The 15,020-nt window shown below is 38.0% G+C and overlaps 1 protein-coding gene across 3 annotated transcripts in view; it reads right to left on the bottom strand.

Moving 5' to 3' along the window:
- CYRIA (CYFIP related Rac1 interactor A) overlaps nucleotides 1–15,020 on the bottom strand; it is a 77,035-nt gene that overhangs the window by 57,183 nt on the left and 4,832 nt on the right. For all 3 annotated transcript variants that reach the window (XM_045011316.1, XM_045011315.1, XM_045011318.1), the window contains exon 2: nucleotides 2,745–2,898. The gene's annotated coding sequence lies outside the window, so the exon portion shown is untranslated. The remainder of the gene's footprint in view (nucleotides 1–2,744; nucleotides 2,899–15,020) is intronic.

Below are 15,020 nucleotides of genomic sequence, written 5' to 3'. Positions count from 1 at the left end.
AAGAATCTTAGTTTTCCAGAAATAAGTATTAAAAGGAAAGATTTACAGCTGGTTGAAACTTTCAAAAACGGAAGACTTCATTAAGAAAAATTGCAAAAAAACTATGTCAAAGTGTCGTCAGTTCCATACAGTGTTTGGTAACAATAGTTCTGGAAGTTTTCATTTGCCAATTAAAAAAAAAAAAAAAAAAAAAAAGGTTCTTTTCAAACTCTGCCAAGTAAAAATAGCCTTTTAAATTACTTTTTGCAATTTTTTCTTTTTCATTTTTCAAATAGCTCTACTGGAACCCACTTTTGGTAGCAAATTGAGAGTTTAATTCTCCTCTTTTCACTGATGACAGAAGTGGCAAATGTCTCCAAAGTTTCATAAGCACAGCTCTGAGTAAGAAACGTACCCAGCATTTTAAGGATAATCATTAATACCCCACCCTGACATTTTGATTCAACTTTCAGTAACTGTTGTGACTAAGATAGACAAGTGTTGCCAAAGTCATTATTTTGTCACAATCTTTTGCTGGAATAAGCTATGAAAGTTTAGCTAAACAATCAGCAACTCATTTAGAGCTTAAAACAAGTTCCTGCAAATGTAGACAACATATACACAAACTTGTGTGTCATCTGGTAATAAGCCACTGAATGTTAGATATATAATGTATTGGAAACAAAAGAACAAATAATCAGGGCTTGCAAAATTTTCACACCATCAGTATTTCATGCAAAAAAAGAGTTGTACCACAAGAGCCTTTATAAGCCACAACCCTGACACTTAACAGAATAAAGATAGTAGTGTTTTGTATTTGACTGTAATGCTGTTTAACCTTTTTTTTAATAAACTTTTAAAAAAACTTGTCATTAACTATATCTTATGCTTTTGTTATTCCTTCCTACCTTTACTTCGTTTTTTATTATGGATCAGACTCTTCTGTGATAGAGCCTCTTCTCTTTTGTTCTTCTCTCACCCACCTATATCCTTTCCTCTTTCAAACAGTACTTTCACCCTAGTCCTCTTCCTTCTCCCCCCTGCCTCACTTCCCCCCCCCGCCCCAGATCTCTTGTCCTGTGCCTTAATTAATCCCCTCTTCTCTTCTTCTCCATTCCACACACACACACACCCCTCTACACCTACAGCCATTCACTCATTTGCTCACTCAACTTGCTCTCCCCCGTTCAGTGGAGAGCAATGGCTTTTGGCTGTGGAGCCCCTCGGCTCCTCCCTGTGAAAGTGGCAGCAGCACATTCCCTCTCAAAGGAGCATGAGCCCTAGAATTTAATTGAGAGCACTATCCTTTCTATACTTGTATGTCTTTTTATACTTAAAAAAATCCTGTAGAAATCTGTCAGTAACAATTTTCTGTTAAATCCTATAGGATTCATTCATGAGACCCCCGTAACGCAGACCAAGAAAGAAAAATAAGTGAGACCCAAATGCCAAAGCATCTATGTTGATTACTAACTGCACCTCAGTGTGTGTTTACTTATGGACTTGATGGCGTAACTTTACATGGTAGAGAAGAATACTTCCCTCTACAGCAGGACTTACTGAGTGAAATTCTATTGCCTATGTTATAAAGAAGGTCAGACTATTTAATCATTTTAGTGCCTTCTGGCCTTAAAGTGAATCCATAAATCTGCTAGTGGTTCTATTCTATTCCTTTTACATCATATCTGTAATATTAGTATTGAGTTCCCTGGGTTTATCGGAGTGTGGCTGAATCAAATCTGTTTTGTTGACATCCCCAATGACACAGACTTCTGATGTGATGAACTGATTTGTTTCTGCTCATAACTCTGATTTTTCTTTGATGTTTCTTTTGGGGGTCACTTGCTCATAGCATACCATGCTAGATAATGCACAACAGCTGTCCTGTTGCCAGAGTAGGGAACAGCTATCCTAAAGACTCATTTCCACATATCTGAGGGCTCTTTTTCTTTCTGCTAGGAACCACTAGCCCAAACTGACTTCCTCTAATGAGCCTTGTCTCATAAACAAACACTATGCAAACAAAACAAAACTGTCCCTCCCGTAAGGATTTGACAAGGGACAGTCCGCTTCAAAACTCCAACATCTGCCAAAAGTTTTCAAACAAGCTAAGAAGAAGAGCTGGTGAAAAGCAGCTCGTCTGAGTCAGAGCTGATGAGAACAATTCTGTGGCATGCTGCCCTAGAGATCCCCAACATTTCTTATCAAGAACTTGTCCATCGTTAATAGTGCTAAAAGGAACATTATATTTTCCTCTTCAGTTTCTGTTCCCCTCAGGGGGTGGACAGCAGTAGCCAGAGAGCAAGGCTTTCCCCCAGAGAAGTGTGATGGGAGACCTCATTGTCAAGGACAGAGTACCATTGTGTATGTAGGGTCTTTTAGACCAGGCTCCCTTCTAATTCATGATGTCTCAAAAGTCTTTTCTTGGAGGGAGACCAAGAGACCATTTATAAGGCAATTTAGTGCATCTCAAGCTGGGGTGTAAATGTACAGTGCTCTAGCCTGCCGGGCACTAAAAGTTCCATAGTACACTTTGATGGCCAGCTGTTTCAAAGTTGTTCCATGCAGAGTTGCTGCTGCTGTCTCTCTCATGGGAACACTGTACCAATCATTTCAGCAGTGCAGGCACCCCTAATAAAGCCAAGCACATTTAACAAAAATACACACTCTACAATATGCTACATTTCAGAATATAAATTTACTTTCATTTAAACACTGCAAAGGGGAAGGCATATAAAAATCACACACACTTGACAATCTCTTACCTAGTAAGATAGTAGTTCCAGTTCAGGTTCAACAATCTAGAATGATGGAGTTAGAAACTCAGCATCCGTCTGTCACATAAAACACTCAGGATCACACCCAGAATCACTACGCTTTTCCTTTCCTTCAACTTTGCAGATGACGACACTTCCCTAGCTTAAAAAGAAAACAAATTGGGTTATATCAAAGAAAGCCCATACTCATTCTTTAAAAAGTGAAATTTGGAACATTGTTAAATCAGACTTAGAAAAACAATTTTAGAGGTGTGGCAGAGCTGAATTTTTAAAATATTTAATTTTTATTCATGCAAACATTCAATTATTGTTGAACTGCCTCAAATTATTTGGGATTAAGTTGATGAATTGCTGCCAAGATTGGTGCAAGTGGTTTTCATGCAACTGAGGCATGTGCATTATGTTAAGAATTCAACTAAATTATGGGAATGCGTGAGACGCATGCCTTGTAAAATTTAGCTGCTTGTCATAATACCTATATTCATTTAAAACAAAATATTTACATAAACTGGAACGGCTTTTGCCAAAATCCTTTGCATACTGGAAGATTTGAGATTGGGCTCTCATACTTTCAAAAGATTACCAAAGCTTTAAAAATCATATGTAAATATCAGGGAAAAAACAAAGTAACCAAACACAAGGGCTATTTCTAGTGTAACAATATCTTTTTTATGGCTAAAAATCCACCGTTCATTCCATAGTCAAACTCAAGAACAGCTGCACAGTTATGATTCCTGATGTCAGATTTGTGTCCATTTATTCTTTCGCGTAGAGACTGTCCAGTTTGTGTCTGGACACAAATCTGACATCAGGAATCATAACATTCAAAAACCAGTGGGAGAACACTTCAACCTCTCTAGCCACTAAGTGACAGACTTGAAGGTGGCAATTTTGCAACAACAACAACAAAAAAAACAGACTCCAAAGAGAGACTGCTGAACTCAAATTAGATACAATTAACTTGGGTTTAAACAGAGACTGGGAATGGTTGGGTCATTACACTAATTGAATCCATTTCCCTATGTTAAGTTCTCCTCACACCTTCTATGGGTCATCTCAATTATCACTTCAAAGGTTTTTTTTCCTCCTGCTGATGATAGCTCATCTCAAATTGATTGAACTCTTCCAGTTGGTATGCATACTTCCACCTTTTCATGTTCTCTGTATGTATAAATATCTTCTGTGTGTTCCATTCTATGCATCCGAAGAAGTGCGCTGTAGCCCACGAAAGCTTATGCTGAAATAAATTTGTTAGTCTCTAAGGTGCCACAAGTACTCCTGTTCTTTTTGCGGATACAGACTAACACGGCTGCTACTCTGAAACCTGTAAGTGAGGACTGGCCTGTCTCCCAAGATCTCTGAGAGTGAAGGACTGTCTTTCAGGACAGGTTGTAGATCCTTGATGATGCGCTGGAGAGGTTTTAGTTGGGGGCTGCAGGTGACAGCTAGTGGCGTTCTGTTACTTTTTTTGTTGGGCCTGTCCTGTAGTAGGTGACTTCTGGGTATTCTTCTGGCTCTGTCAATCTGTTTCTTCACTTCAGCAGGTGGGCATTGTAGTTTTAAGAATGCTTGATAGAGATTTGTAGGTGTTTGTCTCTGTCTGAGGGACTGGAGCAAATGTGGTTGTATCTTAGAGCTTGGTTGTAGACAATGGATCGTGTGATGTGGTCTGGATGAAAGCTGGAGGCATGTAGGTAAGCATAGCAGTCAGTAGGTTTCCAGTATAGGGTGGTGGTGCATGTGACCATTGCTTATTAGCAGTGTAGTGTCCAGGAAGTGGACCTCTTGTGTGGACTGGTCCAGGCTGAGGGTGATGGTAGGATGGAAATTGTTGACGTCATGGTGGAATTCCTCAAGGGCTTCTTTTCCATGGGTCCAGATGATGAAGATGTCATCAATGTAGCGCGAGTAGGGGCATTAGGGGACGAGAGATGAAGAAGCATTGTTCTAAGTCAGCCATAAAAATGTTGGCATACTGTGGGGCCATGCAGGTACCCACAGCAGTGCTGCTGACTTGAAGGTATACATTGTCCCCAAATGTGAAATAAAATACCTGTGAGAGAAGGGCATCATCCGATTTACATGGATGGCCTTGGCTGTCATTCAGGATGCAGTTTGTAGTGACTACCTCTTGACTGATGAGGTTGCAAATGGCGTGGAATGCTGGCTACAAGTAAAATTTGACATCATCCACCACTTGGTTATAATATGCCTCACAATTGCGGAGTGTCAGGGTGTTAAATTTTCACTTCAGCTGATTGCGAGCGTGCTTATCACCATGCTGGTGGGCTGAGGCCTTCAATTTAATTATCTGGAAGGCCTTGTCCGATAGCCATGGTCATTGCACTGGATGCCTATAGCCAATCATCTGAAAAGTCTAAAGATAAACCGGTCATAGGTTACCCCACAGCATCAACGGAAAGTTTGTGAATCACAATCTCCTGAAAAGTGATACTTCTCATAATACTCTTGAGTGAGGGCTGCTGCAATTCCATTTCTGGAGACATTGCTTTTCAGAAGCAACAATTCTGAAAATTAACCAGGGACACAGCAGACAGTATCTTTGAGTTTCCAGGTATACCACAGAGGTACTCAGCAGCTCCTTTTTACATTTAGTTAAAAATGTGATTAGAGGTTTCCTATATTTTGTTAGATGACAAATGTTAAAGGTCCTGATCCTCAGCTAGTGTATATCAATCCGCATACTGCAGCGATCAAAGGCAACAGTCTCTCTACACTTTTGGTACTGTGAGGAATAAATGGAATTTTAAGCGCATCTTCTATCTAGAAGCCTGGAAATTCTTAATCTCTTCTTAATAATAAAAATAACTAGTGTGCCCATCTCTATTGTATCTGAGCATCTGACTCCTTATTCTAATCACCCTGGATTGTTTCCAATACCAGAAGAGACTCTGGGCCAAATTGTCAGTTGCTGTAAATTGGCATAGGTCCACTAGCTTCAATGAAGGTATGCCAATATAGAGCAGCTGACAGTACAGCCCTCCATTGCCACTCATTAAGTTGGCTGGTTGTTATGTGGGCATCTGGAGAGGACACTTAATCTCTTTGAGAAGCTAATGAGAATGTAAAATAATATCACCAATTTTTTGGAGGTTCTATGTTTGCTACTGTTTATGAATAATGGGGGGGAAGGGGATGACATCTTATGTTTTCACTTGTTTCCAAAACAGATTAGCAGATGTAGACTATAGCAGTTACTTCAGACCAGATAATCCTCTTTGTTTGTTAACACCAATTTGTTAAAGAACTTTTTAATCCTAAAGAAAAGGCACCAAGCTCTAGATTTTTAAGATTTTAATTTCATAGTTAAAACAATAGTTTCCCCTCGATTCTGATTAAAAGAAACAAAGCAATGACTCTTTAATTGCCAGTGATGAGATTTTCCAGTGGTTTACATAAATGACTACACAAGGTACAAAGTGGGTATGAAATACTGCCTAGTTCAGTCATACTCAGACTAAACAAGTGGCTCTTTAATGCATCTCCTGCAGCTATTTGCAGCACATGATATTAAAACACCATGTGATTTAATTAACAACCAATCAGGATGCTTTTATTATGTTATTAACCAATTGTAGGTGATAAAATAATACTTGGTCACTTATTTTGCTGTGAGAATTTTTATATATTATACACACACTAAACATTTCCCCGTCATATTGTTTAAACATGAATGTATACTAAAGTAAATGAAACAATGAATTCACACTACTGTGGCTCTTTTGGGTAATGTTGATCATTAATTTGGCTCCTGAACCACTGAGGTCTGAGTATCATTGACATAGTCAAAAAAAAAAAAAAAAAAAAGCTGTAACCCACTTTGCATAAGTGTAAGTGATTACACAGGGTTGCAAGACAGTAAAGAATCTGGTCCCTAATGTGCAATACATGTGTAATTTTTTGACATTATACAAATATTCACACAATTGAATGATTTTCTACAGCTGCCAATCTACAATCACAGCTTTTCGCTAAAAATTTCATATTTTAAAATTTCAGATTTTAGCTTAAAGTAGCCAAAACAACAATGTTATTGACAAAACTGCATCATACTCTGTAAAATCCAAGTGATTCTTAAGTGATTGGGTGTGTAGATAGTCACTAACACAGGATGGAAGAATGCTCTGGAAAGCTGTTTCTCTCAGCCCCAGGAGAAATGTTTCTGCAAGGTTTAGAAATGGCTTTGTGAAAGAGGTGATACAGTATTTACTTTCCATCCTCTTTACACCCAGCCCCCCCCCATAAGAATCCTCTCTTTAGTTCAAAGTTGTTTAACCAAAAAAAATCATCAGAACAAAATATATTTCAATTCTGCAGATCTTCATTGAAGGTGTAACTATCAAGTATTCAGGAAGAATTAAATCTATTCTTCACCAGTAATATGGTCTCCCTTTTAAAAAATTGTTATGAACTGAGATGTACAAAACTGAGGGGGGAGGGAGGGAACCAAAAAGAGATCTGAGTTACTTTAGACATTTTTACATGAAATAGAATACAGCAAGCAATGTAACAGAATAAACTTCCTAAAGCAATTTTTAAAACATGCATTTTTTGCCTTGAGATTCTCTCCAGTGAAAGTCATATGGTAGCGTTTTTCTCCTTTTATGGGCAAAAGAATAGAAGGAAGTCAGCACCACTACACGAACTGCTCCCTTCAGCACCAGCATATGAATTAGGATGTTGTGAGCTGCTCTACTACTCACTCATCCCTATCTCAGTGAAAAAAAAAAAGAGTGCATACACTGAAAGCACAAATGTAGATCAATATTTTTTCTAATACATACATAGTTACTTGTCACAAAATATTTCATGATTTCCTGGCTACACTTTAAAGACTATTAAGAACTAAAAGATGCAGCACAGGTAAGCAAATACAAATTAAATACATAACATTCCATTCTTGTATTAATGCCATATCAGTAGTATATGAATTTATCTTTTGGAATCAGATATACTGACTCAGAACTGTAAGTAAAATGCAAAACGGCTAACACAGTATTTACTATTCTACGTTCTTATGTGTGTTCTATAACATTTTGGTGATTGCCTCCACATCCTTTTGTTGAACAAATGCAGCTCAACAAAACAGGACCATAAAAAAAAAAAAAAAAAAGGACTAATAATGTAATTTACAAAACTTTGGCCTTCCAGAAGACATTGTCAACCTTTTAAGGCTCCAAACTGTAGAAAGGTAAATGCCATTCCATATGCCTTCAATGAGTTTTGTTGTTCTGCATTATTAACAAAACAAAGTTCAGTTTGGGGCCTCATTAACTCAGACAACAATTAGGAAGCTTGGCCCAACTCAAATGATGATGTTCCTGACATGCACACATTTGCCTAACTACAACTGCTTATACAGATTACTTATAGGTCCAACTTAGTCACCAGCCCCATAAGATGTGGGCTGCAGACTCAGATCCAAAATCCACCTGTTGTTACTCTGCTATTTGCACTTAATATTGTAACCAAGCTGTCCCTGCTTTCTTGGGCACTGATGCAGCAAACAAAGTTAACCAAGCGTAAGTGTTCGCAGGATCATAGGCCAAGTCTTAAAGTTAAGAACATGTGTAAGCATTTGAAATAGCAGAGCCTTGGTCCTTAAAACTAACTGAAAGAGATGCAAACTTTTAACAAGGGACACTGTCAGGTCAAATATGATTCAAAATGTAGGGTTGGTGACCAGTTTTAAAAAACAAAAACAAAAAACCACCACCACACACACACACACACAAAAACCAACCTTGGTTTTTTTTTTTGCAAGCCTATCACTGCTAGTACATGACAACCTGAAAGTGAAATTTGTTAGAAACTTACTAGTCAATGTTTATAGCCATAGGATTTGCTCTTTGCATTTAGCAGCATAAATAGTGAAAAATGTTTTTAAATTTTGTTTTAATAATCAAATATTATTTCAAACATAAGCAAGGAATATACTTCTTAAATGTGATTTTTAACCTGACAGTAACCCTTTGATTTATAAATAAAACAGATCATACAGAATGTAACTGTGTTCACAAAACTATTAACATTTACTACAATTGTGGTTACTCAGACTGCAAGGACTTAGCAGCCCAGTGTTCTTCAATAGCAGAACAAAAGGGGATTTTTTTTTTTAAAGGTAGATTTACTTTTAGTTCAGTAAAAGACAATGTGCAACTATCTATGACAATGAACAAATAAATAGTCAAATCCCAACCATGCTTGTCAAAAATGTAACTAACTAGTTTTACGTCAATTATATTAATGGATAAGCAATTAGCCACACACTTAAAACCTTTATGATCTGTCCATAAAACCTATACAATTACAAGGGAAACATTCAAACCATGAGCCTCTCTACTCGTAAAAAATGTAATCACTCACTTCAAGATCTGAAATCAACCAACATAAATGATTAAAAGCACACAATTTTTTTTTTTAAAAAAGAGGTAAACATTTGATGCAAAAACAAAGAAAAACTATAAAGAACTTCAGGACATACACCATATAGACACTAATCTGTTCAATACTGATAAAACTAACAGGGGTTCTCAAATGTTCCCAGCATGGACTACCTTTGAGAGAGTCTCATGGACCCCATTTTCCAATATCCCAGTCCTAATCTCATTTGTAATCACTAACTGTCCTTGTAGTAATTACAATTGTTTATATGGAAATATAACATTAGGAAAGTATTTAGATATTGTTTACTGTGTTTGTTATATTTGTTATTTTGTCCTTCTATTGGAGGGAAGTCACACTTCCCCCCTTGCTATCTGCAACTATTTCTTTAAGAACTCATTGATTCTTCCCCCACTCCCTTGAAATTCTGGCCTGTCACATCGAGACCTATGTGCAGGAAGAAGGGAACTACCATAAGAGAGCTATGTAGTGGTAGAGGTTGCTCCTGTCTAGCTGACAGCTCCTGAGACAATTGGTAGCTCCATTCTCATTGGTAGATGACAGTTCCTGTCTCCGAGGCCTTGTCTACACTACAGAATTTCATACTCACTATCCAGCACCGATACAGTTGCATTGGTGATAGCAGCAGTGCCAGCACTAGAGTAGATAGGGTCTGACATTTTCATTACCATATTGTGAAACCCTACTCTGAGACAGTGCTGAAAATGCCTAAGCATGGTCTATGCTAGAGCTTACATCACTGATATTAAAGATGTAATGTAGATGAATATAGAACAGCTCCCATTTCCTCTTCTATGCAGGAGCCACTTCTACTGGAGGCAATTATGGTGGCTCTGCCTTGTTGCTGCTTCTACAGATGTCCAAGCCCTTCAGATCTGAAAACAAGGCGCAAGCAGCATAGAACCTCCTCTATGGAAACCACCAGCAGGCTACACCACAGTTTGAGAACTGCAGAACTACAAAATTACATAATCATGCGCTAACAGAGGAAAACAAATTATACTAAGGGAGGGTATTATCAGGCTGAAGCACCATTAGACGCTAATAGTTTCTAGAAATAATGACAACTCAGAAGAGAAAGAATCCTAGCAATTTCAACTTCCAGATCCAATCTAGAAACAAGCCATTTAAACAAATATTAAATACTATGAGAAAATCCTTCCTCCCTGTTTGAGTTACTGATAACTCAGAAGAAAATGATCCTGAATGCTTATGAATCAATGTTCTAACAGATAAAGTACAAATACAGTATTCATTAGTGTCTGCTACAGACCACCAAATCACAACAGGGAAAAGGATAACCACCTCCTTATGTATCTATCCATAATGCATAGGAGAAAAGGTATGTGATCATGGGGGGGCTTTGATTTAAATGATACATGTTGGAGGTCTCATGCTGCCAGTACTAAAATTTCTTTGGAATTTCTAAACATTACAGATTACAATTTCCCAACTACAAAATTATACTGTCAACATGGGAAAAAAAATTATTAGTGTAGAACTTGTCCTAACAAGGAGCTGATCATAAACTAACATTAATTTTTAGTTCTAAGTACAAGTGATCATGACTTGGTCATACTTATAACGTGCAAGCAGAATGAGTCTGACCCAGTAATATATATATTTGTTGTTTTAATGGGGCCAATTTCACAAAGCTGAAAACAATCATGAGCCAATTAGCTAGAAGGAAGAACTACTCAGAAAAATGTGAATGATAATTGGGAATCATTTAAGAACACCTTACCAGATTCCCAAAAAGCCACAATCCAACAATTAAGGAAGACTGTGCTGGTTAAAAAAACAAACAAAAACCCCCACAATCTGGCTTAGAGGGGAAGTGAAGACACCTACAAAAAAATTAAAAATATATAACAAATGAAAGAAAGGTAAAGCTCATTGTAAGGAATATAAACCAGAAGTAAGACATTACAGTAAACTGATTAGAGAAGCCAAGGGACACAAGAAGAAACCTATGGCCAGCAAAGTTAAGGACAATAAGGAGGATTTTTAAAAATATTAGGAACAAGAGAAACCTAACAATAATATGGGTCCATAACACTACATTATCAATAATAATGCAAAAAAAGGCAGAAGTGCTCAGTAAATATTTATGTTATGTATTTGAAGGAAAAGATGAAGAGTATTTTTATTTCATGATGAAACTACATCATCCTACTGGTACCTCTGGAGAATATTAAACAAAAGCTAATAAAGACAGACATTTTTAAAATCAGAAAGTCCAGAAAACTTGCATCCAAGAATTTTAAAAGAGCTAGCTGAGGAAGTTATTGGAAGATTAATGGTGATTTTCAATCAGACTTGGAGCACTGGGGAAGTTCCAGAAGACTGGAAGAAAGCTAATATTGTGTCAATTTTTATAAAGGGTAAATGGGATGACCGCGGTAACTATAGGCCCGTGAGCCTGACATCAATCCCAGCAAGATAATAGAACTCAATTAATAAGAATTTAAGGAGAGTAGTGGAATTAATGTAAATCATCATGAATTTATGGAAAAATAGATCTTGTCAAACTAACAACTTTTTTTGATGAGATTATAAATTTGGTTGATAAAGGTAAGAGTGCTGACATAATATACTCAAACTTTTGTAAGGTATTTGACTTGGTACTGCACCGTATTTTGATTTAAAAACCAGAATGATATACAATTAACATAGCACATGTTAAATGGATTAAAAACTGCATAACTGATAGGTCTCAAGAGTTTTCAGTGGCATCCCACAGGGGTCAGTTTTCAATGGCATCCCACAGGGGTCAGTTTTTGGCCCTACAATATTTAACATTTTATCAATGACCTGGAAGGAAAAAAAAAAAACCTACAAAATCATCACTGATAAAGTTTGAAGATGACACAAATGTTGGAGTGGTAAATAATGAGGAGGACAGGTCACTGATTCAGAGTGATATAGATCACTTAGTAAACGGGGCACAGGCAAACAAGCATTTTAATACGACTAAATGTAAGTGTATGCATATAGGATCAAAGAATGTAGGCCATATTTACAGAATAAGGGAATCTATCCTGGGAAGTAGTGACTCTGAGAAAGATTCAGGGGTCATGGTGGATAATATGCTGAACATGAGCTCCCAATATGATGCTGTAGCCAAAAGAACTAATGTCATCCTAGGAAGCATGAACAGGGGAATCTGGAGTAGGAGTACAAAGGTTACTTTACCTCTGTGGGCACTAGTACAACCACAGCTGAAATACTGTGTCCAGTTCTCATGCCCACAATTCAAGAAGGATGTTGATAAATTGGAGAGGGTTCAGAGACAAGCCATGAGAATGATTAAAGGATTAAAAACTCTGTCTTATAGTGATTGAGCTCCTTGAGCCTATCTACTTAGCTTAACAAAGAGAAGGACAGCAGGTAACTTGACTACAGACTATAATTATCTACATGAGGAATAAATATATAATAATGGGCTCTTCAGCCTAGCAGAGAAAGATAAAATGCAATCCAATGGCTGGTAGTTGCAAGCTATAGAAATTCAGGCGTAAATTTGACAGTGAGGATAATTAGCCACTGGAACAAAATTACCTAGGTTCATGTTCAGTTCTCCATCACTGTCAATTTTTCAATCAAGACTGGATGTTGAGAAATGATCTGTGGCCTATGGTACACAGGAGGTCAAATTAGATCATCATAATGGTCCCTTCTGGCCTTGGAGCCTATGAAACCTGTCCTCACACATTTCTATTGCAATCTATTAATTCAAATAAAATCCACAGAAAATTAGATCCAACAAGTCCCAAATAATATATCAAAGGAGAAATTCAAACTTCTAGGTGTGCACAGTAATAAGACTTATAGGAGCTGTTTCAACATAGTTCTGGAGTCCATTTACCGGAGACAGGATCATATGGGCTAACCACCATGCTGGGACTGCTTCAGCCCTCAAAAAACAGATTCTTCTGTATTAGAAGGAACATCAGTAAGATATTCAAGTTACTTGATTATCATCAAAAGACTAGCCAATATCATCGGACTACCCAAAACCAATGTTCCCCATCTTTGCACTACAGAATGGTAATCAACATATTAAAAAAAAAATAGGAAGTGCATTTCAAGCTTCTCTTTCCCCCCCCCAAAAAAACTTTGAATCAATCTATGCAGTGTTGTTGTAGCTGTGTTGGTCCAAGGATATCAGAGATACAAGGTGGGTGAGGTAATATATTTTATTGGACCAGTGCCAGTTGGTGAGAGAAATAATCTTTTGAGCTTACACAGAGCTCTTCTTCAATGTGACATCCTGGATGGAACTTTGGGTTTCTGCAAAATGGAAATGATGGTGGATTAATTAGCATATGTACCAATCCATTCTCTGTGAAACAAAAAACTACATGTGCAAACAGATGCCATCAAGTGACAAGATAGCAGAAAGGACCATGGTATCAATCCAGACATGTTCAACCTACACATCAATGATCAAATTACACTGCTCAAACTGTGCTCTTACCCAGAGCTCTTACTAAAAAACTTCAAGAAAAAAAAAATAGTCAGCTGGTATACAAATGATCTTGTCATAATCTGGTCAAGTCTTGCCTTAGACTTACTGAAGCACAAGGCCCCTACAAGGTAATCTAGAGAAAGGAAAAAAATGCCATGTTTTCCAGGAAAAACTCCAACTAAAAAAAACCCTTCAAATCATGCATTACTCATAAATTTGCTTCAAAATGAAAGCATCAAGGAACTACATACACCATGGACCTTCTATGCCTACAATCCCCCCTTAAGAACACTGAAACACCACAACAGGATAATGGATTCTCCTGGGGAAATTTTGCACCACTGCGCATTTGCAGAATTCATGTGTCCCGCAGAATTTTTATTTTTCCTGCAGAAAATACATTCTGCCCAAAACGTGCTGCAGTTCCTTTCCACATTTTGCCCACCAGAAGTTGCTGTGGCATCGAAACAGCCAGCAACATGAACCCAGCCAGCTGTTCTGGTACCACAGTGGGCCTCTAGTTGGCAAAAGGAAGAACGGCAATACTTCTGGGGCAGAAGGTATTTTCTGTGGGGGGGAAAAAAAACTTCTGTGCATGCACAGTGGCGCAGAATTCTCCCAAAACTAGAAGTTCATCACAGCACCCTCCCCACGGAGCCACATAAGGACAGACAGAGTGGGGCACACAAGGCTGCTGGGGGAGGTCACAGACTGGGGTTCAGAATGGCTAGTGAGGGGACACATTGGGGTGTGGGCTCAGGAGCCTGTGGAGTGACAGCATTGAGCCAGGGGCTGAGTGGGGAGGGAGGTTGCAGGGACACATGGTAATAGGAAAGGAGTCTACAGAGACCCATGAGGATGTGCGGAAGAGGCTTGGGGTCAGCCAGGGTCTGCATGAGGGAGGCTTCCCAACGCCCTCACAATCCCACCTCTCCCTCCCCCCCAAAAAAACTTGTTCCATACTTCTCCCACCCACACCCAACAACCCTCTAGGTTCACTCCAGGCTCCTTCCCTCTCTCTCAGCTCCTCCATTACCCCTGACTCCCCCAAGCCTTTGTACTGCTTCTGACAGGTGAAGGAAATACAGTTATGTATTGTAATTTAAATTAATTACTCAGAGTTCTGTATTAATGTGCCTAGTAAGGAATCTATTTGTAAAAAAAAAAATTATCAGAATCTTTATTTGGTCTGTATTGCTACAGACATACTTACTGAGAGATATTTTACAATAAATTACCAAAAAAGTGTTATTTTGACAAATAAAATATGCAGAATTTTAAAATATAGTGCACAGAATTTTAATTTTTTGACGCAGAATTCCCCCAGGAGTAAATGGAATAGGAAGGTTTATGAATGCAAAATCTAA

This window comes from Mauremys mutica, chromosome 3 (genome assembly GCF_020497125.1).
Source record: "Mauremys mutica isolate MM-2020 ecotype Southern chromosome 3, ASM2049712v1, whole genome shotgun sequence".
Classification (NCBI taxonomy): Eukaryota; Metazoa; Chordata; order Testudines; family Geoemydidae; genus Mauremys; species Mauremys mutica.
This window is presented reverse-complemented; position numbering and strand designations above follow the sequence as displayed.